At 42.6% G+C, this 24,760-nt stretch overlaps 1 protein-coding gene and 1 long non-coding RNA gene across 11 annotated transcripts in view; one reads left to right on the top strand and one right to left on the bottom strand.

Moving 5' to 3' along the window:
* ASTN2 (astrotactin 2) overlaps positions 1 to 24,760 on the top strand; it is a 997,527-nt gene that overhangs the window by 824,543 nt on the left and 148,224 nt on the right. The window lies entirely within an intron of this gene.
* LOC129048002 (uncharacterized) lies at positions 1,109 to 23,619 on the bottom strand. Of its 8 annotated transcripts, XR_008509973.2 has the most exons (8): positions 23,070 to 23,619; positions 22,015 to 22,550; positions 20,121 to 20,345; positions 19,414 to 19,982; positions 14,583 to 14,836; positions 11,897 to 12,013; positions 8,679 to 9,012; positions 1,109 to 1,455 (listed from the first exon to the last, which is right to left on the bottom strand). It is a non-coding gene; the product is annotated as an uncharacterized LOC129048002 (long non-coding RNA). The 8 variants fall into 8 exon arrangements; XR_008509971.2 differs by lacking the exon at positions 1,109 to 1,455 and having other exon boundaries at positions 8,554 to 9,012; positions 19,414 to 19,467; positions 23,070 to 23,609; XR_008509970.2 differs by lacking the exons at positions 19,414 to 19,982; positions 20,121 to 20,345 and having other exon boundaries at positions 1,210 to 1,455; positions 23,070 to 23,595.

The following is a 24,760-nucleotide window of genomic DNA, read 5'->3' as shown; positions in this document are numbered from 1 at the left end:
GTCAGCCCTGCCCTGAGCTCACACACACCCAGCCAGGTCACAACAGTGCCTGGACCCAACCTCAACTTTGATCTGAAATTGGAGGGGCTGCTTGAAGTGGGGAGAGGCCAGGCAGTGGGAGCAGGCATTTCTGAGCCTGTGGGGGAAGGGGGTGATCCTCAGGTCCCTGAGACTGCAGGAATGCCTGGATTCACAGCCGCAACTGTGTGGCCACACTGTGCCTCGGAGGGTGGGGCTCCCGCTCCTCCAACTTGGAAGTGGGTGGGGCTTCTACCTGTTCCTGGCTCCTGCTGGCTCCATGGAGCACTCAGCCCCTGCTGCATCTCCCCTGCTGCAGCCGGTGTCTTTGCAGTGGCCACTTCAGATGGGCCGCCACTGCCATTAATAGGCTACCCCTCAATGACCACCTCAATGAGTATGTATAGCCCAGATGCCCCTGTGGAGTGGCTGTGAAAATTTGATTATAAATCTAGGAACTCCTGGGAATAAATGGGTGGAAGATTCTGATCTCTTTCATGTGAAGTGTAGAAAGTCTCCAGTGGGTTAAAATTGTCCCAACCTCTAGGGGGCCTTAGCATGAGGGAGGAAGATGTCTGATTGGTATGACAGGCTCAAAGCCACAGTATGCACAGCCACTTTGCCACAGTAGGCATCACCTGAGAATGAGGAATGAAACATAAAACTAAAGAGTTGGAGGCTTGAGAGTCTAAGCTTGAGCCTGTTGTAACTGAGGGAGTGGGATTGCCCTCTACTGGAGAACCACTGTAATCTGTGTAAGGCTCCTTTCTATTCCATTCGCCTCCACCATGACTTGACACAGAATCCTTGTTTTCAATAGTGACATCATGTGGCATTGGCAGGAATTACAGGCACAGAAAAAACGGCCAACTTGGAAGACCTGTTTCATTTCTCCCTTCTCTCTCCACAAGTCATTAGGAACCTTGATTAAGAAACTCCTGGAATTCTTTTACAATCCAAAGGGAGAGAGGTTAGTTCTGAGAGGGACACTATACATATCAACACTGCGCATGAGAGACCAAGAGAGCGATTCATCAAAATAAATGTTTGTACTCCATTTTGAAGTTGTCTACATGATCATTCATTCATTCAGCAATTATTTAATGAATATCTGTTAACTGTGTGTCCAATATGCTTGGCACTTTTAAAAGTAATACATCTTTAATTGCAATCTATTTCTCCTTTCAGCTCTCTTTCATTCCTCCTACCTTTCTTAATGCAACCAGTGTGTTGAACTACAGCCAGAAGCTTCCCTGTGACCACACCCCCCTGGAAATGTTTGATGATAAAGAATTTAGTGGGGAGAGTTATCCTTGTTGGACATATTAAACACTGAATACATATTTGCTAATTATTGGGATTATTTCTGTAACTGTAGAATTATATGACCTTTCTCCAAATCTTCCTCCCCAAGTCAATTCTTGACCTCAATTTACACTGAAAGAAAAAGAGAAATTTTTTGGATCAGTTCATGTCTAAGTTTCCTTATAGGTCTGTATTTCTTAGATCCCAGAGGGATAACCTCTTTTTCTTTATTTACCTTATCTGTGTTGCTAAGATGTGGGTCAGCTACCCATATAAAAGTGGGTAATCCAGCCATTTTTCAAAAACGTTGAGGTATGAACTATGCACTTAAGATCTGTATGTAAGTGGCATTCTTCAATTTTAAAAAATCAGTGTGAATAGGTGTCAGAGAAAAAAAAACTACCATTTCTTGAGCGTTCCAGCATAATAATATTCTACAGCTATGTAATAGGAAGTGTATCATCCCATTTTATTGATGAAGACACTACTATTATGACAGATTAAGTAACATATCCAAAATCAAGTGGTTTCCAGTTTTAACTCATCATAGTTTCAAAGCCTATTACAATTACAATTACAATTATTGTACCTTCTCTGTAAGTTTCCTCCTAATTCCCACCCCAGGACCCATTAAGACTTCAGGTTCTTAGATATCTTTGCTTCAGAAGCCCTGGCATGATCATCCTTTTGCTATGACCCCACTGTCACTGCTCAGTGAATAAACAGACTGTCGGTTCCCAGGTCTGTCAATCTGCTCCATTTTATAACTCTGAAATGTGCTGCTAAAGTATTTTCCAAGAGACAGTGAAACAAAAACATGTCTTTCAATAGAAGGTCAGAATTTTGGAAGGACCTTTTTGGGCATTAAGTTCTTCTTAAGCAGAGCTGAATTTTTCCCTTTGGGTTAGAGGGATGGGTTTTCAATGACCAGTGTCATTTGGGATCCTGGAAAGCAGCGGGTGGATATTTTTGGCATGTTTCATGCCCAGTACCTCATTCTCCAGCTGGCTCAGGTTTCTGGGTGGAGTTTCAGTTTTGTAGTAAGACTGTAGACCTAAGAGAGAAGTCTGGCCAATTTCCCCTCAGGTCACTCTAAATGACAATAAAAAATACTGGTAACCTTTTCACAGAGCAGAAATTGAAATGGGGCTTTCAAACTCTTCTCTACATGGAAGTACAATCCCTTTAAGACTGGAAGAATAATAAGGAGATACTGGAATGCTTCTCTCAAAGGGCCTGGGCATAGAAATGAGCATCTCCTGCCTTTCCGTAATGTATTCTACTTTATAAACTATTTTATACATAGTCTCATCCAGTTGCCTACAACAGTCCTATAATGTGGTGTATCCTTGGACTCATTTTTCAGATATGTAAATAGAAGCTTAGAAGGGGACAGTGACTTAACCAAGGACATATAACTAGTAAGAAGTGCAGTTGGGATGTAACCACTAAGGATTCTTGTTCTTGCTGTCAACCAGTCACTCTACAAGGATTTGGAGTAATCACAGCAAGTCCTGGAAGCTTATATCATTATCCCTACTACATAAATGGGAAAATTAAAACCTGAGAATGGTAGTGTAGGTAGCCTAAAATAAATCACATGGCTCACTACCAGCAGAAGTGACCATAGGTTGTCCAACCCTGAGTCCATACCAAGATCCTTCTTGGTAACCCTCCACATCAAAGAATGGGTCTCTCACAAGCTTTCATGAGATCTGATCTTCTATAACAGTCTTGCTTTTTTTTTTTTTTTTTTAATTTGAGATGGGGTCTTGCTCTGTCACCCAGGCTGGAGTGCAGTGGTGTGATCTTAGCTCACCGCAACCTCCTCCTCCTGGGTTCAAGCAATTCTCCTGCCTCAGCCTCCCAAGTAGCTGGGATTACAGGCATGCGCCACCACACCCAGCTAGTTTTTGTATTTTTAGTAGAGATGTGGTTTCACCATGTTGGCCAGGCTAGTCTCAAACTCCTGACCTCAGGTGATCCGCCCACCTCAGCCTCCCAAAGTGTTGGGATTACAGGCGAGAGCCACCACGCTTGGCCCAGTGTTGCTTTTTAATTGTTGATTTTAGGAAAGCAGATTTCTCCAGCTGGGAATTGGTGGCCTCTGTAGATGAGCAGTTGCTGATGAGTTAGCAGAATCTTCAACTTGAGAGCATGGCTCCTCTCTAAACTCAAAGTCACTGTCAGGATTTTGTCCATAAAGATCTCATTAAGATTCATTGTTATATATACATACCTGTGTGTGTGTGTGTGTGTGTGTGTGTGTGTGTGTGTGTGTGAATTTCAACTGGTATTTTAGATTTTTTGATTCAAGGGGTACATGTTCAGGTTTATTACATAGCTCTACTACATGATGCTGAGGTTTGGGATATGAATGATTCCATCACCCAGGTAGTGAGCATAGTACCCAATAGGTAGTTTTTGAGCCCGATCTCTCCCTCCCTCCCCCTTCCTATAGTGCCCAGTGTCTATTGTTGCTATCTTTATGCCCATGGATACTCAATGTTAAGCTCCCACTTATAAGTGAGAACACGAATATTTAGTTTCCTGTTCCTGCGTTAATTTGCTTAGGATAATCGCCTCCAGCTGCATCTATGTTGCTGCAAAGAACATGAGTTCATTCTTTTTTATGGCTGTGTAGTATTCTGCGGTGTATATGTACTACATTTTCTTTATCCAGTCCACTGTTGATGGGCACCTAGGTTGATTCCATGTCTTTGTTATTGTGAATGGTGCTCCAATGAACACAGAAACATAGATGTCTTTTTTGTAGAATGATTTATTTTCTTTTGGATATATATCCAGTAATGGGATTGCTGGGTTGAATGATAATTCTAAGTTCTTTGAGAAATCTCCAAACTACTTTCCACAGTGGCTTAACCAATTTACATTCTCACCAACAGTGAGTAAGTGTTCCCCTTTCTGTACAGCCTCACCAGCATCTGTTGTTTTTTGACTTGTTGATAATAGCCATTCTGACTAGTGTGAGATAGCATGCAATTGTGGTTTTGATTTCTGTTTCTCTGATTACTAGTAATGTGGAGCAGTTTTTCATGTTTATTGGCTGCTTGTGTGTCTTCTTTTCAGAAGTGTCTGTTCGTGTCTTTTGCCCATTTTTTTATTGAGGTTATTTGTTTTTTGCTTATTAAGTTTCTTACAGAGTCTGAATATTAGACTTCTGTTGGATGCATAGTTTGTGAATATTTTCTTTCATTCTGTAGGTTGTCTGTTTATTGATAGTTTCTTTTGCTGTGGGAAAGCTCGTTAATTAGATCCCACTGTCAAGTTTTGTTTTTGTTGCAGCTGCGTTTGAGGACTTAATCATAAATTCTTTCCCAAGGCTGACATTGAGAATGCTGTTTTATAGGTTTTCTTCTAGGATTCTTATAGTTGGAGGACTTAAATTTAAATCTTTAATACATCTCGAGTTAATTTTTGTATATGGTGAAAGGTAAGGGCCCAGTTTTATTCTTCTGCATGTGGCTAGCCAGCTATCCCAGCACCATTTACTGAATAAGGAGTCCTTTCTTCATTTCTTACTTTTGTCAACTTTGTAGAAGACCAGATGGCTTGGGTGTATGCCTTTATTTCTGAGTTCTCTGTTCTGTTCCATTGGTTTATGTGTCTGTTTTTGTATCAGTCATAAAGGTCTCATTCTAGAAATCAGTAAGTAATTAACCGAAGTCCAAACACCTCAGAGTAATCACTACCATTTACATACTGCACACATCTGTATGACAGACACTCTACTGGGAACATCAAATACATTTTCACAAATTCTTCCAGCAATTCTGTAAGCTAGAAGTTGTTATTCTCATAACGAAGAGGAGAAAATTGGTGCTCTGTCAGGATAAATCACTTGTCTAAGGCAGAATTGGGATTTGAATCCAGGTCTATCAGAGTCCTTGCCCTTAACGGTACGCCAAACTGTCTTTCAATTCCTGAACCAGAGACAGTAGGTGTTGGAAGGGACTTTAGATATTGTCTCAGTCATTTTCATGAACCTTGTTTTACAGATAAAATAAGTAGCTCCCAGAGAGATGTGTGATTTTCTTGAAGTCCCATACGCGTGTACGGCAGAGTCAGGCTTTATAACCAGGTCTGTGGCTGGGTGCAGTGGCTCACGCCTGTAGTCCTAGCACTTTGGGAAGCAGAGGCAGGTGGATCACCTGAGGTCAGGAGTTTGAGATCACCCTGGCCAACATGGCAAAACTCTGTCTCTACTGAAAATACAAAAATTAGCTGGGCATGGTGGCGGGCGCATGTAATCTGAGCTACTCAGGGGGCTTAGGCAGGAGAATCACTTGAACTCAGGAGGTGGAGGTTGCAGTGAGCTGAGATCACACCACTGCACTCCAGCCTGGGTGACAGAGTGAAACTCCATCTCAAAAAAAAAAAAATATATATATATATATGTATATATGTATGTGTGTGTATATATATATGTATATGTGTATGTGTGTGTGTATATATATATATATATATATATATATATATAAAATATAAAACCAGGTCAGTCTTATGCCCAGCACAGTGCTTGTTCTTATAGACCATAGTCTACATCAAAACTCAAGTGTTGCTTCTTCCACAAAGGCTTCTTGACCCTTTCAGCACAGTCTTTTCCTTCTCAACATAGTGCACTCATTCATTCTCTCTACCATTTATTTGGCATACTCCATTCTTTGTCTTGGAGTACCTCTTCTGTATCAGAGTTGGAAGGATCTTAAGAGATCATTTAGTCTTGCTTTCTCTTTAACATTTTAGTATGCCCTTGAACATGCACTGGTAAAATGCCTCCAGTGTTGGAAAACTCAGTTCTTCCTAAAGTGTTCTATATGTATGATCATGTCATCTGCAAACAGAGACAATTATACTTCTTCCTTTCCAATTTGGATGACGTTTATTTATTTATTACTTGTCTAATTGCTCTACCTAAGACTTTTAGTACTATATGAACAGAAGTGGTAAGAGCAGACATCTTTGCCTTTTTTCTAATTTTAGACGTTTAGTCTTTCACCATTAAGTATAATGCTAGTTGTATTTTTTTATGGTATATGCCCTTTATTACATGGAAGGAGGTATCTTCTCTTTCTAGTTTGCTGCAAAGGCTTTGTTTTGTTTCCATTTGAAATGGATGTTGAATTTTCTGAGTCTATTGAAATGATGGTAGTGGCCTATAGTTTATCTTTCTAAGTACTTTTCTCTTGGAATTTTTTGGGCCTGAGTATAAAGTTCATCATTGATACCAGGCCATTTGTCCAGTGAGAGATCAGAATGCCCCTGGAGAGTACCTAGGGATTTGGGGCAAGGAGAGTAAAGCCGTCTTCACCCCCATGGTCCTCCTAAAGCCAGGGCCTTGCCTCCAGCATTGTTCTGGGGCCTGGAACACTGAGATCTGGAGAGACACATCACTCAAATTTCCTGGAAAATTCCGTTTAATGAATGACCCACCCATTCTCTCCCAGCTCCTTTGCTTCTTCCTGAGTGAGACTTAATCTCAGCAACTGGGTTACCTCACATTTCACTTTGTTTAGAAAGGATCAGATTTTCCTCCTCTTAATTGGGTGATTAGGCCTTTGTGAGCTCACAGATCTAATCTTGAGATTCGGGTGGGTTGAATTTGGTTATGGAGACATAATAGGAAACAGTGTTTTGGGGAGTTTGGGTTAGAGGGAGTGATTGAATATGTTCCTCAGTCAGAGGTCTTGTTCGGGGGCAGGCGAGAGTTTCTCCCATGAAGATGGTCTCTTCTACATCTAAAAGAGTCGGCTCAGTGACTCTCTGATGTCAATTCATGTACAACAGAAGCTTGGGATGGGAGACTGTCTGCCTTGAGTTATGCACCTTTTTGCTTTGAGGACCTGTCCGCCTGGCCATTTCAGACTCAAGGTGTGTGAGTGGGTGTGATATAGCAGGAGCTCAGGACTTCTGATTCTCTTTGGTTCCAACTTCAATTAAGCTATCAGCTTTCTCTCTGGCTTTTGGAAAGTTGCTTTTCCTCTCAGGCTCTGTTTCATGTTCTGAAAACTTTTTTTTTTTTTTTTTAAGGTAAGGATCTATGTCTGCCACGGTCTCCTTTTGAATTAAGGTTTTATGTAGTTAAGGATGCCTAACCAGCACATGTACAGAACAGTGTGCCTAGCACTGGGCAAAGTGCTGGGTATTCGATGATGAGCAAGAACAGGCAAAAACTCTGCCCTCTTGAAATTTAGGATTAAATTGGGAACATAAGTAACAAGCAATTAACTTTAAGCAGAGACTCCTCTGGAGGGAGATCATGGCATTCCATAGTAGTGTGTAGCCAGTAATTTTAACCTGTTGTTGAAAAACTATTTTAAAATAAAATAAACATTTATTCATGGGACCCAAAAATATGTTCTCTCTTCAGAAGCAGATGTTCCTGGTTGATTAATTAGACAAATCACTTTGTTAAAGATCAACTGGTTATCTAAAGGGTCCAAGGAGAACTGCATGACTATGTACTTCCTGGGCTGGGAGCCTCTGCCGGAAGGAAGGACCCTGAATCAAGTGGGGCTGGACCACTGAAAGTTTAAAGGATTGCCTAATTCTGTATCAGTGTGATAATTTGATTAATATCTGCAAGCTCCAGGAGAGCAGGGCCTAAGTCTGTGCCACTCAGCATTGCATTCCAAGACTCTGGTACAGTGTCTGGCACATAGTTAGCACTTAACAAATGTTGAATGAATGACGTTGAGAGGAGACAAGACAGGGACCAGATCTCAGAGGGATTAGAAAACAGGCTAAGCTACTTGGACTTTATCCTGTAGGCAAAGGGGAACCTGTGAAGCCTTTTGAGGATCATAAACAATCAGAATGGTGCTTTGGAAAGAAAGATAACTTTTCTAAACCTCCTGATCACGGTTTCTTGTTTCTTTTGCTAAACTGTGAACTTCCTGATAGATCTTTTCTCATGCTTACTGGTGTTTACACAGTTTCGTGCACAGAGAAAGTACTTAGGGAACATTGGTAGCATGAGTGAATGGAAGAATAAACAAACAAAGGTACAATAACAACAAAAAGTGGCTGGGTAGATGAAGAGAACGGTGTTCAGCACAGGCTTGGAGTTAGTTTGAGATCTGAAGTCTCAGTTACATCACTTACTAGTTATGTGGCCTTGGGTACAATACTTTCTTTTGGTTTTGGGTCTTAGTTTGACTCTTAACTATGGACATTAGTATGTGGCACGTAATAGACATTCAATAAATTTGACCATCATTATTTTTATTCTTCCTTTCATGGGGAAGATGCATGGTTTTCTAGGAAAGCTGCAAAGGAGAATCCTTGGACCCTTCCCTCATTCTCTTCATAGTTTATAATACAGTCTTACAAACCTTAGAGCTGCTAGTCCATGTAAATCACTCCATACAATCCCTTCATTGTATAGCAAGAAAATTGAGTCCTGGAGACAGGAAAGGACTGATCCTAGGTCCCGCAGCATGTTAGAGGCAGAGCTGGGCCTTGGGCCCAAGTCTTGTGGTTCATTGCTCTTTCTTCACATATGGACAGTGAAATTATCAATTAAACTGGGCTTATGACTTTGCCCTTACACATTCCTCAAGGTCAATGGAAATCGTTCTTTTGGCTTGTATATAATGTAGCCTTGGCCATTCCATTCCTTTTGCCCAAAAGGTAGTTTTTTGTTTCTTTTTCTCCTCTTCCACCTCCCTGGGAAAAGAATAGTCAGAAAGTATGGGATTAGTTAAAGTTAAAGATAAGATTCACCCCTGCAGCCGTTCTTGCTGTGTCCAGTATTGTCTGAATAAACTTAAACTCCTACAAGCGCTCTTGGACCTAGGCTGTGGATGGGTCCAGAGATTGTGGTAGACTATAAGTGAACTAATTAAGAAGAGATGAGTGAATGAAGAAAAATGATCACAGTGGAGTTGCCACAAAGGGTCAGAACAAGGATATGCTCAGAGACCATCTCACCCAACTTTCCCATTTTGCATAGAGATGAGGCAAGATTGGCTCAGATCATGCAATATGTCAGTGCAAAGTGGCAAGACAATTGGATATGAGGACCAGAACTAAGGAAGAATATCTGTCCGGGCAATAGAATTTGGGGGGTTGTCGGGTTAAACGTGAAACAATGCATGTCTATATATTATCTTGATAAAGCCAACTGACCAAAAGGAGAAGTGGGCTTGAAACTGAGGACTATGCAGGAGCAACATGATAGAACGACTACGGGAACTGGGGCACCAGGTAACCAGGGAAAGAAGCCTTAAAGAAGTAACATAGTGGTCAACTGATTGGAGATGTGAGTTTCCAGGTCATGGTGGTGGTAAATGGCAGAGCCAAAATTTGAACCCAGGTCTGTGATTCCAGAGGCCATTCCCCTTCCAAAATGCCATGTTGCCATACAGCTGAGAAAAGCTTGATGGTAAAATATCCATGATTGCAAGCAGCACTGTCTTTTTATTTCCCTGACTCTCTGGCTTCCTAGACCCCAAATGCCCTCAGAAAAGACTGAAGCTTAACGGAAGGAAGGTCAACCAGAACTTGAAACTCACTCTGAGAACACTAAGGCTCATTTCTGCCAAACTTTCTCCCCACCCCCATCCCCAGGGAAAAGAGTCCAACAAAACTTCAATTCACTTGTAATTGCTCCACTCCCAGAATTAGAAGGATTTTTTTTTTTTGTTGGTCTCCTTCTAACACCCTCAACTGATGCTTTCACAAAACTGTTATTTTAGGGCTGTTTGGACTTGTTTTCTACATAGCTCTTGTTTTCTATTATTTCTCTCTTTTTCCAGGGTTCAGACTAATTAAAGGAAGTGTAAATCACACCTCGTTTGCACAAAATACCTTTCATGAGGTCTGGAAGCAATTTAGCTTCTGTTTGCCAAAGATCTTTAGGAAAGAAAAAAAAATTCCCTTTGGTTTAAAAAAGATTAATTTCTTGGTGCCAAAAAAACCCATTAAGTGCACCTCCCATTTCTGGGATCTTTTATGGTTTTCATGTGAAAATGGCAGCCAGAAAAAGAGAGCGGGAAGACTAGGCTGGTTCTGCAATTATGGCTGGCCATCCCTTGCCACCAGCTCAGCAGCCCTGCAGCAAAGCACAGGTTTAGAACACAGCCTGGTGTCACAGGGTATTCAGAGTAACTGGAAGATTTTTCACTGGCTGTCTTCTGCTCCCCTTTTCTCACCCCAGATTCTAATAACCCCTGATCAATGTTCTCCCAGGGCCATGGGTCCTTGATGTGGGATGAATCTTGTCAACAAGGTTGTGGACAAGGGGGCAGAGCTGTCACCTTGGGCTACCTCTTTCCCCTCTATTAGAGACCTACTCCTTATTTCAAGTCTTCCTGTTTCCTCTCCCCTGCCCCATACCTCTGCCTCTTCTGCTCTGTATATGTTCACCTTTGCTCTGAGAACTAATCCAGTGTATTTCCCCTGAGCTGCTAACTTCCTAAAATGTGAAACAACGAAGGGCCTCTAGTTATCTTCTAACTTTCTTACTTTAAAGATAATGTGACTGGCCGGATGCGGTGGCTCACGCCTGTAATCCCTGCACTTTGGGAGGCCAAGGTGGGTGGATCACGAAGTCAGGAGTTTGAGACCAACCTGATCAACATGGTGAAACCCCGTCTCTACTAAAAATACAAAAATTAGCCAGGCGTGTTGGCACGTGCCTGTAATCCCAGCTACTCAGGAGGCTGAGGCAGGAGAATTGCTTGAATCCAGGAGGTGGAGGTTGCAGTGAGCAGAAATCACGCCACTGCACTGCAGCCTGGGTGACAGAGCAAGACTCTTCAAAAAAAAAAAAAAAAAAAGATAATGTGACTTCGGTGTGACTTAGGGCCAGTGAAGGGGAATTGTTTGCCCATAGTCCCACACCTATGGCATAGCAGAGCCGGGATTATTTTATTTTATGTATTTATTTATTTACTTTGAGATGGGGTCTCACTATATTGCCCAGTCTGGTCTCAGATTCCTGGGCTTAAGTGATTCTCCCACCTCAGCCTCTCAAGCAGCTGGGTCTACAGGCATGTAGCATTGCGCCTGGCTGGAGCAAGGGTTAGCCCTTAGGGCCAGACACTAAGTATAATGTTCCTCTCACTCTTTCATAAAGATGACTTTCTAACCGTGGAATTTCTGACAGCAAGATGGTAAGAGAAAATGTTGTAGGCTTCGGAGGGGTGGTGTTTGCTCTGCTTCTCACATTATACCCTGATAATGGTTGTATCCGTTACCTTCTCGTAACATCGGTCATGAGAAAGCAAGAGATGAGCTAGGCTAACCATCAAGGAGGTTGTGGTAGATTGCAGCAGAAACAGAAAACACTTTATGACAGACAGATCCTGTGTTTGAATCACATCTTCCAGACAGATCCTGTGTTTGAATCGTATCTTCCTGCATTTTCATCTGGATGACACTGGGCAAGTCACTTCACCTTTCCAGGCATCGGTTGCCCCATTTGTAAAATAGAGATATAAGTACCACCCTCCTACAAATGTTGAGACACCTAAATGAGTTAGTGGGTGTAGTCATCCCACAATAGCAAATCAATACTTGGAGGCTGTGGTTTTTCCAGGTGCCTTACCTTTTTTTTTTCCTTTTGACTCCACTATTTTGAGAATCACAGGTGATTGAGAACAAATACCTGTGAATGTGGACACTTCTTGCCCACCCCTCTTCCTCCAAGTGTGGAATTTACTTCCTAAGAAAATAAGTAAATAATAATACAAAAATTTTGGAAGTTTTTAAAGCATGAAATTTCCAGGCTATTTTTCTGCTGCTCAGAACCTTCTGTAATTCTGTGGACAATAATAACTTTATCCAAGAATGTATTACATATTAGGTTTCCTCAGTTGGTATTTTTTTTTCCATTTGAAAAATGCAGCTTTTTAAAATAAAGTGGAGTCAGACAGGTAGAGTTTGGGGGAAAAGCAATGGTGTTTCAGGGATTGGTACTGTACAGTAGAAACACACACACACACACACACACACACACATACACACACACGTTGGAGCCAGATGGCCTGGGTTCAAATCCTGACTCTGCTACTTCCTATTTACATGGTCGTAGACACATTTTTTTTTTTTTTTGCATTTCTGGAATTCTGATTTCATAATTTCAAAATGAGGATTATAATTCTCATAATATCTAGTGATTATTATAAGAATTAAAAATGTTCTTAGAACATTTGTCAGGATGTGTAGCCCATGGTAGATATTCACATTGTTACTGGAGTGAGAGAGAGAATTCTAGAAAAAAGGACGTGAGTAGTTCCAGAGAGGATCCTCAGAATCAGAAAAACAGAGTTTGGGTCCTAGTTTTAACAATGATGGGGACTTAGTTTCCTGAGACTCAATTTTTCAGTCAATCAAATGGAATTCAACACAGTATCTCTGACACTTGTCCTGTCGTCTTTGGGCTCACTGCCCCTTAGCCTGAGCCTCTGTCCTCATCATTGCTCTTCTGGATTATTGTAAATGTTTTCTTAACTAGTCTCCCTGTCTCCATTCATTCTTCTGCTATTACCTCTCTGGTTCACTTTCCACCCTGTAGTCAGAGAAAGGATCCTAAAGCCCATCATAATTATCTTTTGCCTTCAGAATAAGGTTCCCGTTTCTTAGTGTGGTTTATAACATTCTCCAAAATCTTACCCCTTCTTGCATCCCCCGATGATCTCCTTTCCCATCCCCTGGGTCTACCCTGCCCACCCTTATCTCTGGTCACTGCAAGTTGAAATCCCTCTGCTGAAATGCCCTTCTACCTCAACCTGAGACTATCAGAAGAGATTCACCTACAAGCCCCTAATTATTGAAATGATAATTTAAATCAATGATTCTATCCCTTCTAGCTTCAAGTTGCTCATCTGTAAAATAGGGACCATCAATCCCTTCTCCACAGGGTCAAGGGAAAAATTAGATGAGATAACTAACATCACTTGTTCAGCACTTGGCATAAACTAAGTACTTTTCACAGGATTAGTTCTCCCTTTTTTTGTTCTCTTCAACTCAACTCAGACACTGTTTTCATAGACCCAGTGCTCATCACACTGGATCATAACATACATTCTTTTTCTTTTTTCTTTTCTTTCTTTCTTTCTTTTTTTTTTTTTTTTTTTTGAGACAGGGTCTCATTCTGTTGCCCATGCTGGAGTGTGGTGGCATGATCTCGGCTCACTGCGGCCTTGACCTCCCGGGCTCAAGTGATCCTCCTGCCTCAGCCCCCCAGCATAGCTGGGACAACAGGCACAAGCCACCACACCCAGCTAATTTTTGTATTTTGTTTTATAGAGATGGGGTTTTTCCATGTTTCCCAGGCTGGTCTGCAACTCTTGAGCTTAAGCAATTCAGTCACTTGGCTACCCAAAATGCTGAGGTTACAGGCATGAGCCACCGCGCCTGGCCTATAACATATATTCTTGTGTCTTCCCATTTTACTGGACTCTGAGTTAGTTCTTTGAAAGTCATTGTAGTTCTGCACTTGGATTCTGATTTCAAATCCTAGCCCCATCACCAACTGTGTGTGACTTTGGATGAATTAGTCTGAACCTCAGTTTCCTCATCTGTAAAATGGAAATAACCACAGCATCTATCTCACAAGGTTGTTGTTAGGATTAAGTAAGAAAATGCACATAAAGTCCTTAGCAGAGCTCCTGGCACACAGGAAGAACCCTGTAAATGTTTACTATTATTGTTGGTGTTGTTTTTGGTATCCCTAGTGCCTGGCCAGGGAAGAGATGATGATTGTTGAAAGGATAAAAGTGCTTTATAAGCAAGGGAAGGGTGGGATGAGCTTTCTGATGGTTTTCAAAGGAGAGATGGTAAAAGATCCAAGGTGGGGCTTGCTTTGTGTGATTATGGGATCAAGCCAGGACACTTCTGTACACCCTGAGCTGTTCTCTTTCCCTCTTTTGTTTGAGATTTGGGAAGGGGGTAAGAAGGGGAGAATGCCCAAAACGTTCACTGTGGGGCAGGCACAGGCACAGGCACACAGAGTACCAACAACACATGAGCCGGCAGGGCTGTTCTTGCCAGTGTGCTGTAATCCTGTCCTGAAGCACTTCCTGCATTCCTGTCCCGGCCTAGCATCCTCTCATGCTCTGCCTGTGGCAGTGCCAGCCTGTAGGATCATCCCCTCCTACCCTGGCCTCCCATGGGGGCCACCTAAATCATCTTGCCTTTTCTTGGTTTGATGGGAAGCTCTTTGTTTTGGCTAAAATACCATGGGCCTGGGTGGTAGAACATCCTGAGTTTGAATTCCAGCTACTGCTTACCAGATTTGTAATTAGGTCAAATGACTCAATATCCCTGAGCCCCAGTTTTCTTGCATGTATAATAGGGATATTAATCCCCATTCACAAGGTTGTCATGAGAGACATGTGAAACACCAGGTCGTATGCCTAGTCAGTGCCTGACATATTAGTAACTGCTTCTTAGGGGACTGGTCGGTCCTCCTTCCTCTTTTCATTGTCCACAGCTGCATCTGGCCACTGCTCCATACAGGCCTCCTGGATATAGGATGAGTTCCCTGTAAAAAGGAGAGTTCAAAGTGAGGCCAAATGGCACCCAAATGCAAATAGAGGGGCACTCAATAACCTTTTGGGTTCATTGAAACTTATAATTCTGCTACTCTGTAAAATGCTTCCCAGGTTGGGAAGGTCAATATTGGGACAAAGGGGCCACTCATGAGCTTCCTCCTCCCTCTTCCTCTCCCCATCACCAGTGCCCTGAGCTTTTCTCCTTCTATCACATTGCCAGAGAGTTGCCCTTTAGCTGGATAACTCCCCAGCATGTATTCTCATTTCCCTCATCAGCTCACTATGAAATGAATCTGTTCACATTCTCCTGCCTAGCTTTAGTGTACAGTCCAATATAGAGGGAGAGGCAGACAGTCAATATTTTGAGGGGAAAATGATTAAGGAATTTGCTTTTGGGACTATCTGCAGTAGTCAGCACCCCCTGAACTTTCTACTGCAGACCCAGTGCCTTTTCTATATGAACAATGTTAGGAAATCCACTTGGAGTGCTTTCTTAGCCTAGGACCCCAAGACCTTATATTAATATAACAAAGATACATTGATTGCCGACTATGTGTCAACCTAGATGCTTAGTAAAGATGTGCTTTTTCTCTAATGATCTGTAAATTAAGACTCAATGGAAGCTAGAGAATTTAAGGTGGTCTGGATCCTGCCATCTCCCCAGCCTCACTTCTCATCACTCCTCTGTAGGGATCCTGTACTCAGCCACACCAAAGCAGTTGCATTCCCTGAAAGACTGTGCCGTATTACCTTTGTTCATCTTTTTGGACCTTACCATCCTTCTGAATTTTTCTTTTTTTTTTTTTTAATTATACATTCCAGAACACTTGAGTTTTTTAATCAGTAAGTTTGTATTTTTATAATTATTAAAAACTTAATTTTACTTTGAAAAAAAGAGGCAAGCCAATAAAAGTGATACTGCAATATCTGGGTTGTGGTAATTTACAGGTAAATACAGGTGTCATCACCAAGCAGAAGGAATTAAAAGTAGAGCCTTGAAGGACAAGGTAGGACTTGAATGAAACGAAGAAAGAAGGGTGTTCTAATTGCAAGTACAAAAGTCTGAAGGTTGTAGCTTGTGAATCATGCACAAGGACAAGAGACACCAAGACAAATGTAGGTTAGTTGGTGTAGATGCTGAAGGGAATAAGGATGGAGTCTTAACTTGAAATCTGCTGTACATTGTCTTTCATTGAATGCCAGGCTGCTGCACTTGATTTTGAGCCCATACCAGTTGGAGGGTTACTGAAGTTTAATGTGCAAAGGAATAACATCATGGGGTCTGTGCTACAGATAAAATAGCAGAGATGTTGCCCTGATACATCTGATGAAACTGGGACTTCTGCACATTGGCTTTGCTACCTGCAAAGGGGGAGGTGGTCCACACCCAGTCAGTAGAAACGGGCAAGCATTTTAGCATTGGCCTTGACTTATTGAAAGGAGAAAAGGCCAATCTCTTTTTCAAGAGGAAACTAGATTTGTTGTCTTTCTCTGCCTTCCCAACAGACTAAATCCAGGCACATGTTCACAAGCACCTTCCACTGGGATCAGTGAGCTGTTTATTCAGCTTATCTCAAATGCAGGCAGCTTTCTCTTTGCATAGCTGCAATAAGCTCACCCTCAGGGCTTAGAACACAATTGAAGTGGGGTTGGGTGGAGTGGGAGACAGAAAGGGAACAGTTATGAGCAGGTCCGGGGCCTGGCACTGGCCTTTGAGTATACTGCTCACTATCTTTTAAAAAGTGATTCTTGTAGCTGAAAAAGGCCTCATTTTCCTACCTTTTTCCTTCTTACTTAAGGCTTGGCAAGTTAGGACCCATGGGCTGGCTGGCTGTTTTGTAGATAAAGTTTTATTGGAACACAGCCATGTCCTTTTATTTACATATTATCTATGGCTGCTTTCACACTACATGGCAATGTCAAGCACTTGCAACAGAGACTGTGTGGCTCACAAGGCAGAAAATATTTACTACCAGCTACTTCACATTTAAAAGTTGCTGACCTTTGATCTAACTAAGCTTCCTCTATCCTTCAAAGCATAGCTAAAATTCACTTCCCCTGGGAAGTTTTCCCTGATTCTCTCAGGTCTCACTCAGTCCTCTTACCTTGGATGTACGATGCCACTTCTTGTCCACATTTTTTAGTACCATGTTTCTCTTTTTTATATGATTTTAAAAACAATTCTAAGTACAGTGTATGGCTTTGGGGACAACTGCCACATTTTATACTTTCTATAAAATCATACTCACAGGAGTTGGCAAAGTGGAAGTTGTATATGGTTTATAGAGAGGTGCCTGGTTTTGAGTGTTGCTGTCACTGACCAATGCCATAACTTGGGACAAACCACTTCACTTCTCTGAATCTCTCTTCTCATCTGTCATTTAACATGATAACATAGTACCTACCTATGTAGGTTAGTACAAGATCCAAAGAGATTAACTAAAACAAACACGCAAAAGCAAACAAACAAAAAACATGATTCTTGTAGTAAATGGTTATTTAATAATAACTGAATTATGCTACTTGGGGTCTTGCTTTGCCCATGTGTAAATTTAGAATTTTCTCCCATAACATTCTGGAAAAAAAATCCATTATTCATATCTTTTGTGAAATGCTGAGTGCAGTCTCCTCCTTTCTTAGAAATTCATAAGACATTATCATATTAAAGGCTCTGAGATATCCCATGAGAAAAAAATCTGTTTAACTTTATTTAATCCTGTATTTTTCAAATTTATTTGGCCACACCTTGAAATAACTATTAATGTCTCATGGGAGGTAATGTTCTGAAGAACACACTTTCGACCAATTGGGCCAAGTGGTCCTTTGGTTCACCTGGAGCTGTCATCCTGAGTTAAAGAATAGCCATTGCTTATCAGAGCCTCTTCTTTAATCACCAGCACAAGGAATGCAATGAAAACTCATGTTCTTGCATAAAATGGTGCCTTTGGTTGTGTTTCTTCTATAACGCAAGAAATAGTAAGTGTGTATATTCTCAAACCCCAGGATATTAGCCATGCAGGCTGTTGGATGTTCTGCCTCCTGATGTGTATGTGTGTATATGTGTGTGTGTGTGTGTGTGTGTGCATGTACCCACATGTGTGCATACAGCACCTTTCTCTTCCTGTTGAGGCTGTCCGAGTCACACACCTGGGGCATTAAAAGTCCTGGGTACCTCTATAACTATTCCCTTTCTTCTCACAAGAGTGCCTTTGACCTCTTTCTGTTAAATCCCCTAGAAACATTTCAGTCCTCCCTCTTTCTGGAACTGGAACCCTTGGGTCTCCACCTTGGGTCCCTGTTGCAAAGGGGAAATTGGGGTCTTGGGAAATTATTCCCAAGGGAAAGCATGAAGTCATTGGGTAAGCATAGATTTGAGATTCTGATTTCCTTAAACATAAATTGGGAATAGCTGACCCTTTCAGTGAGGGCTAACACACATTTTGTTGGCTAATGCCCATGGGGCTGAGACCCAAGTAGGTGGTCAGGGAAGCCTTCCTCACCATCTGCTTAAGACGCATCTGCCGAATACGCAGTATCTCAGTGCACTTATTCACACCCTCTTTCATTCTCCAAAACATCGCGCTTTCAATGGCAAATTATAGGGGACCCTACCCATTCCTCTCCTAAAGTCCCTTACTAAGAAGGCTGGAAGTCTCGGGGGTGAGCAGCAAGGGAAAGAGGAAGTCTGTTTCCAGTGGTGTTCATGGCCCATATAGCCAACAGAGGGCGCTCCCACACCACGCAACACTGGGGTCCAAGGATCCAGGCAGGCCCCGGGAAAGGCCGCCAGCTGACCTTTCTCCAGGCTGTTCTTGGGTTGCCAGAGCAGCAGAGGTGTCAGCTGAGAGTGGTCACAGCCTGGGGAGGAGAAGGCAGGGAGAGAGGCTGGGGCACCTGAAGGGGAGGAGGAGCTGGCAGGGAAAACACACAGACACATTTCACAGAGGGAGAGACACAGGGAAACACACAGAATATGCAGTTGTACCTATAAACAACAAATGCAACATACCCCGCACAGACACAGCATGCAGCCAGGGGATTTAGAGAAATCATATAGGGTGCAGACTCACAAATGAATGCAATCCATCCCATACAGGTATACACAATGCAGTCATCTCAGCCAGCTAAACAAAAACAAAAGCAACACACAGACACCAACACATATAAACATACATGTAAGCACATCACCCAACAGGGACATTCAAGCTGTGTGCAGTCAACGAAAGGCAGATAACAAAGAGGCACGGTCACACACACGGGAAGCACACAGACACATACAGTAGATCCACAACACATACAAAGTCACACACCATGGGGATAGCATGCCATGCACAGACAACACACAGCTTGTACTCAACACATGACAGATGTCTCAAGAGGCGTATCAGATAAACAGCACAGGCACACAGATGCGTAAAGATAGCCACCTTCCCACAGGCATACTGTGAAGATATACATACCGTGTGCCACATGGATCCGCCCAGCACAAACAGACACACAGACACAGTAGATGGCATCCACTCACGTAGCACCCACCGCACAGGACACACCAAATACTCACACTAACCGTATGGACATAACTCCATATGGATCAAAAGCACTTGTAATTCGGTAAATGTTTCTAAAAGAGAAAAGAGGGAGAGGCCAGAAATGGGGAAAGAGAAGAGAAAAAGGGTTGTGAAAGATGGAAAAAGAGACAGAATAGAAGAAAAGTGGGAAGACCCAGGGAAGGAGGGCTAGAGTCCAGATCAAGTGCTCAGCTTGGTCTCTTTCCGCTCTCTGCCTCGGTCATGATAGCAAAGAACAAGCTGATTTCAGGTGGCTGCCTTGGGGAAACCACATAGACTTGATGGCTACAGTAGGAGCTGATGGTGCCCCAGGGAGAGGAAGCCACCAGCGTGGGGCCAGGAGTTGTGCCTCAGTCTCATCTGGGGCAGTGGCACCGAATCATATCTGAGTCCTTGCAGCTTCCATTTCATCTCCAGGGAGATCAGCTCCAATCTTCCCCATCTCATTTAATCCTGACCTGTGAGTGTCTTACTGTTCATATCTGACTTTCTCTAGGCAGCAAATGTTGCAAAGAAACAATTACCAAAACTCTCAGGATGTATCTCCTTCTTCCTTTTAAAAATATACCTTTTTAAAAAATAAAGAAAAGGAGAACATGTGAGTGATCCTAACAGAGCTTGTTCTGCCAGAAAAGACAGGACAGGTCAGGATGGTACAGGATTCAGCAAAGGTTGCTTATTATGTAACTAAACAAATAAAACTTACTCGGAATCACAGGATTTTGAGTGAAACAGATTCAGATCAGCAAACTTTCTCAAGCAACCATCCTGGCCCAGATCAATGCAGGGTGCTGGGATATAGAAATAAGAGACTCAGCCGGGTGCGGTGGCTCACGCCTGTAATCCCAGCACTTTGGGAGGCCGAGACGGGTGGATCACGAGGTCAGGAGATCAAGACCATCCTGGCTAACACGGTGAAACCCCATCTGTACTAAAAATACAAAAAAATTAGCCGGGCATGGTGGCGGGCGCCTGTAGTCCCAGCTACTCGAGAGGCTGAGGCAGGAGAAAGGCATGAACCTGGGAGGCGGAGCTTGCAGTGAGCCGAGATAATGCCACTGCACTCCAGCCTGGAGCTGGGGCGACCGAGTGAGACTCTGTCTCAAAAAAAAAAAAAAAAAAGAAATGAGACTAAAAGCCCTCATGTTAAAACCTGTAGAACAATAGGTGATAGAGATATAAAATTTAAAACTTATACAATAATAGATAAAGGGTTAAGTAAATATATAGGATTTGGTTATTTTTATATAGATAAGGAAAGAAGGGGCAGAATGAACATTAATTGAAAACCCACTACATGAACTGTGCTGGGCACTGTATATCAGTTATCTCAGTTAAAGCTCATAAAACAACTTTGGAAAGTAGAAATTATCAGCTTCATGCTTCAGATAAAGAAAGCAAGGCTAGAAACATGAAACCACCTGCTCAAGACAGCAAAGTTAGGGAGCCCAGATTCGAACTGAGTAATCTGCTTCAAAGCCCCCTGACTTTTCCACCCCATGGTAATAAGCATCTCCAATGACTTTTCACATCTTGAGCAGGAGGCAACAGAAGCAGGAGACAGACAGTCAAAGCAAGGAGACTCTGAATTAGACGGCATGACGGAATACATTAGACTCTCCAACCAGTCAGAGAAACCTTGGGCTGTGAACTTGCTGGTTATTTCCCCAAGGCCTTGCGTGCTCCAGTTTCTGGGTCTGGAAAGAGGTCTCCACTTGGGTATCAATATGCTGATTCCCAAAGTTCCTGCTGAGGCCCTCTGTCCTTGGGCGGTTCAGCTCTCAGCTCCATCATCATTCAGCCTACCATGTGAGCCAGGTGTCAGGGATCTCTGGCATCTTGAGTTTTTCTAGGTGTCAATATGTAGAGAAAAGAAGGAAGGCAGCAAAACTCATGAACCCAAATGTGAATTGAAGCTGAAGAGAACCAAATTCTCTTCTCCAGTTCACATGGTCTGGAGCACACATTTCTTTTCTGTATCACAGAATGTCTGTTGTGAATTTTCAGATAAACAGCAGAGCTGGAAGGAACACTTGAGATTGTCTAGTTCTTTATTGGTAGGAAAGCTAAGGTCTAATAACATGCCTTAATTTATTACTGCTGTGTTTTGATTGATGATCATAACAGCAAACATTTATGAAGTACTTAATATTGTGCCAGGAACTACGTTAAGCACTTTGCACATATTACATCATCAGATGTTCACCATGCTTCTGTTAGGCCGGCACTATATTTGTAATTTTCACACACAAGCAAACCAAAGCTCTGGAGACTTGCAGTGGCTTGCCATGGGTTGCACGGCTAGCCAGTGACACCATTGGCATGCAAACCAGGCCCGTCTGATTCTTAGTTCTAATTCCTAATGACTTTGGTTTGTTGCTTCCCTGACTACTCAGGAAACATGGAAAGGGACATTTAGCCCTGGTTTAGAAAGAAGATAACTCAGGTGCCTAGAAGAAGAGTATCTTGCTCACACTCCAGAGCTCTGAACCTCTCATCTGCTTCCCTACCTACTGTTCCCTGGACCAACCTTAATCCTATCATTTTTCTTTCAGGGTTGGTTTAAAAAAAAAAAGTGTCAGAGTAGAAAAAGGCCTCACCTTGCCTAAAGGATACTAGAAAGTAGCATTCTCCCTGTCCTAAGCTTCTTTCTTCTTTAACAGGCCACTCAATTGTTGCCTTCCACTTGGCTCCTTTGGGAGGGGGATCCTCTATCCCTTGGCCCCTTCAGTCTTGCCTGGTTCAATTTGGTCCTGTGGTCCTGATCCCCCATCAAGGTAGTAGTATCTTTCCTCAATTCAAACCTGAACTGAATATTTGTCCCTGGGCCTCAGAGAAGGACCAGACTCAGGATGGTGAAATAACTGGCCTGGAGTGTCCCAACAAAGACTCTGTGTGTAGAGAATGGAGGGCTGGCTGGTAAGGCTGGGGGCTACAGTGTTCAAATGTTGTTTATGCTGGTAGGATGGGTCTCTCATTCAGCAAGAAGATTTATCTGGCATTGTGTAGCTCTGTCTGCTGAGATTTGGCTACAGATTCAAGTTCTGAAGATGGAAAGGTTAATGGCTGCCTTTGTTCTCAAATATATTGAATTTTCTCCCTTGCTTTTCTTGGTCTTTCATCTACTTAACATCTCCTAAAAAAAGATAAAAATTAAAATTAAAAAATTTAAAAAAATATCCAAAACTCTTTCCATGTGATGAGCTCACTATAGGCTAGTCCACTAGTACAGTATTGAACTGAAATGCAAAGCATCCTTGTCCCAATAGGAAGGTTTTCTATCTGCTAAATGGATCTCAGAATCATTTCTTAATTTTTTTTGCATTATACATTTTCTAATATCCTGGTGAGAAGGAGAAATGAGAGTGTATCCCACATTTGGGGACTTCATCTGAATTATTAATGACATCTAGAGCCGAATACTTATGCCTTTACCGAGAGACTAAGTACCTGAATTATAGTTTCAGCTCCACCATTTGTTAGCTGTTTAATCGCATCTTTACAGTAAGGTGATAATAATATTCATGTATACAGTAGAGGCTCAGTGAATGTTAGCTACTATTTTTGCTACCTGTTTCATTATGGTTATTATTAAAGGCACAGTCTCTCTGAAGCTTGGTTTTCATATCTGGGATGCAGGGATAATAATTCTTACCTTGACATTTGGGAGAGGGGTGTAAAATGAGAAGGTGCCCAGCATACAGCCTGGCAGGCAGTACAGTTTCAATAACTAGCAGTTATTCAATAACTAGTAGTATAATCTGTTCTGCCTTCTGCCTGCCAACCCTCCTTCCTTCATCTTCTTCGTGAAATAGTTCCCACACCACTACTTTATGTCTCTTATTTAAAGCATCTCTTACTGGTCTTGCTGTCTTCTGCCTTCACTCCTTCAATCCGTCTTCCATGCTACAGCCAGAAGGGTCCTCCAAGGCCATTTTGATGTCACAAGCCTCCTGTGACTATTCCCCATCTGGCAGAGCCTACATTTTTAGGGACATGAGAGCCCCTATCCACCCCCTGAACCCAGGGAGAAGCCTCATGTCCACAAGGTTTCCAGCCCGCTGACTGGACAGAGACTTCCCAGAATAGGCTGTCGGCACCCCTCTCCGCCAACTGAGAAGAGCACTCAGTGGGGAAGACCTGGGGAGGGCTGTCAAGGGTGCCACCCAGAGAGACCGAAGCCTAGACTTGCCGCCTCACAGAGATGCACTACAGCCAGCTTGTCTGGCTCCTGAGGACAACTGCACACATATCTTCCCAAGTCCACGTTCAGTGAAATCACAGTGGTAGTGTGAAATTGGCCAGGGTGGAAGTATTTATATGTTGGAAATCAGCCAGTGCTATGAATCGGCACTTTTCCCATCTTCCCACAGAGAGCCAAGTTGTTAAACGTTTACCAGCACTCAACTGAACCTCAGTCTTATCAATTGTTCACAAGTCACATGACCTCTCTCAGCCTTGGTTCCTTCATATGTACATTGAGGATAGTGTGTTAGCTTGGATCCTCTGAGAGGCAGATGCTGAGATGGGATAAAACATCAAAGGATTGTATTAAGGGAAAGGCCTATGTGAGAGAAGATGGGAGTTTGCTGTGAAGGCTGGGTGGGAGCCATCAGGTTGGGGGGAGTCTGACCCTGAGTGAAGGAGAGTGGGAAGGAAGGCTGTGCAGAAGCATCCCAGGCTGCTGCCCAGCCTAAGGGAATCCTCAAGACAGTCTGCCTTCTGAGGAGGATTCCTGTATCTCCCAGAATGGGCTTGCCTTAGTATCCCTGCTATGCCCGGTCATTGGCTAGGAACAGCCTGTAAGAAGTGTGGCCTCAGTGCAGATGCAGGGTTAAAATTCAGAGTACTCAGACTAGGGCTCTTGATTAGTTAAGCCCCCTGCCATTGGATTTCCGCATGGTGAATCATTGTGGTTGCTGCAGGTATTGACACATCAAATCCTGTTGATCCAGATCGCTACATATACCTTTAGAAATATTTTCTAAGCACCTAACCTATGTGAAACACTGTTCTGAGTCCTGGGGATGGAGAAATTTCCATTAATAAAGTCCTGGACCTTATGGGCCCCATACAGACGAGATTAACAAGTAAACAGATACATTCAGGATAATGTGAAAAGTAAAGGGATGATGGCTAAGGAGGCTGTCAGGAAAGGCTACATAGAAAAACAAAGGATTGAGCTGATCCTGGAATGAGCCCAGTATTGGGTGAAACGGGAATTCCAGGCAGAAAAATCTTCAAAAGCAAAGGCCCAACATATGAAAGAGCATGAAAGATTCAAGGACTTGTGCATGACTCAACATTGATTCAACATGAGATACAAAAGCAGAATTAGTGAGAAAT

Source organism: Pongo abelii, chromosome 13 (assembly GCF_028885655.2).
Source record: "Pongo abelii isolate AG06213 chromosome 13, NHGRI_mPonAbe1-v2.0_pri, whole genome shotgun sequence".
Taxonomy (NCBI): domain Eukaryota; kingdom Metazoa; phylum Chordata; class Mammalia; order Primates; family Hominidae; genus Pongo; species Pongo abelii.
The sequence above is the reverse complement of the archived record's forward strand: the minus strand, read 5'-3'. Positions and strand labels throughout refer to the sequence as shown.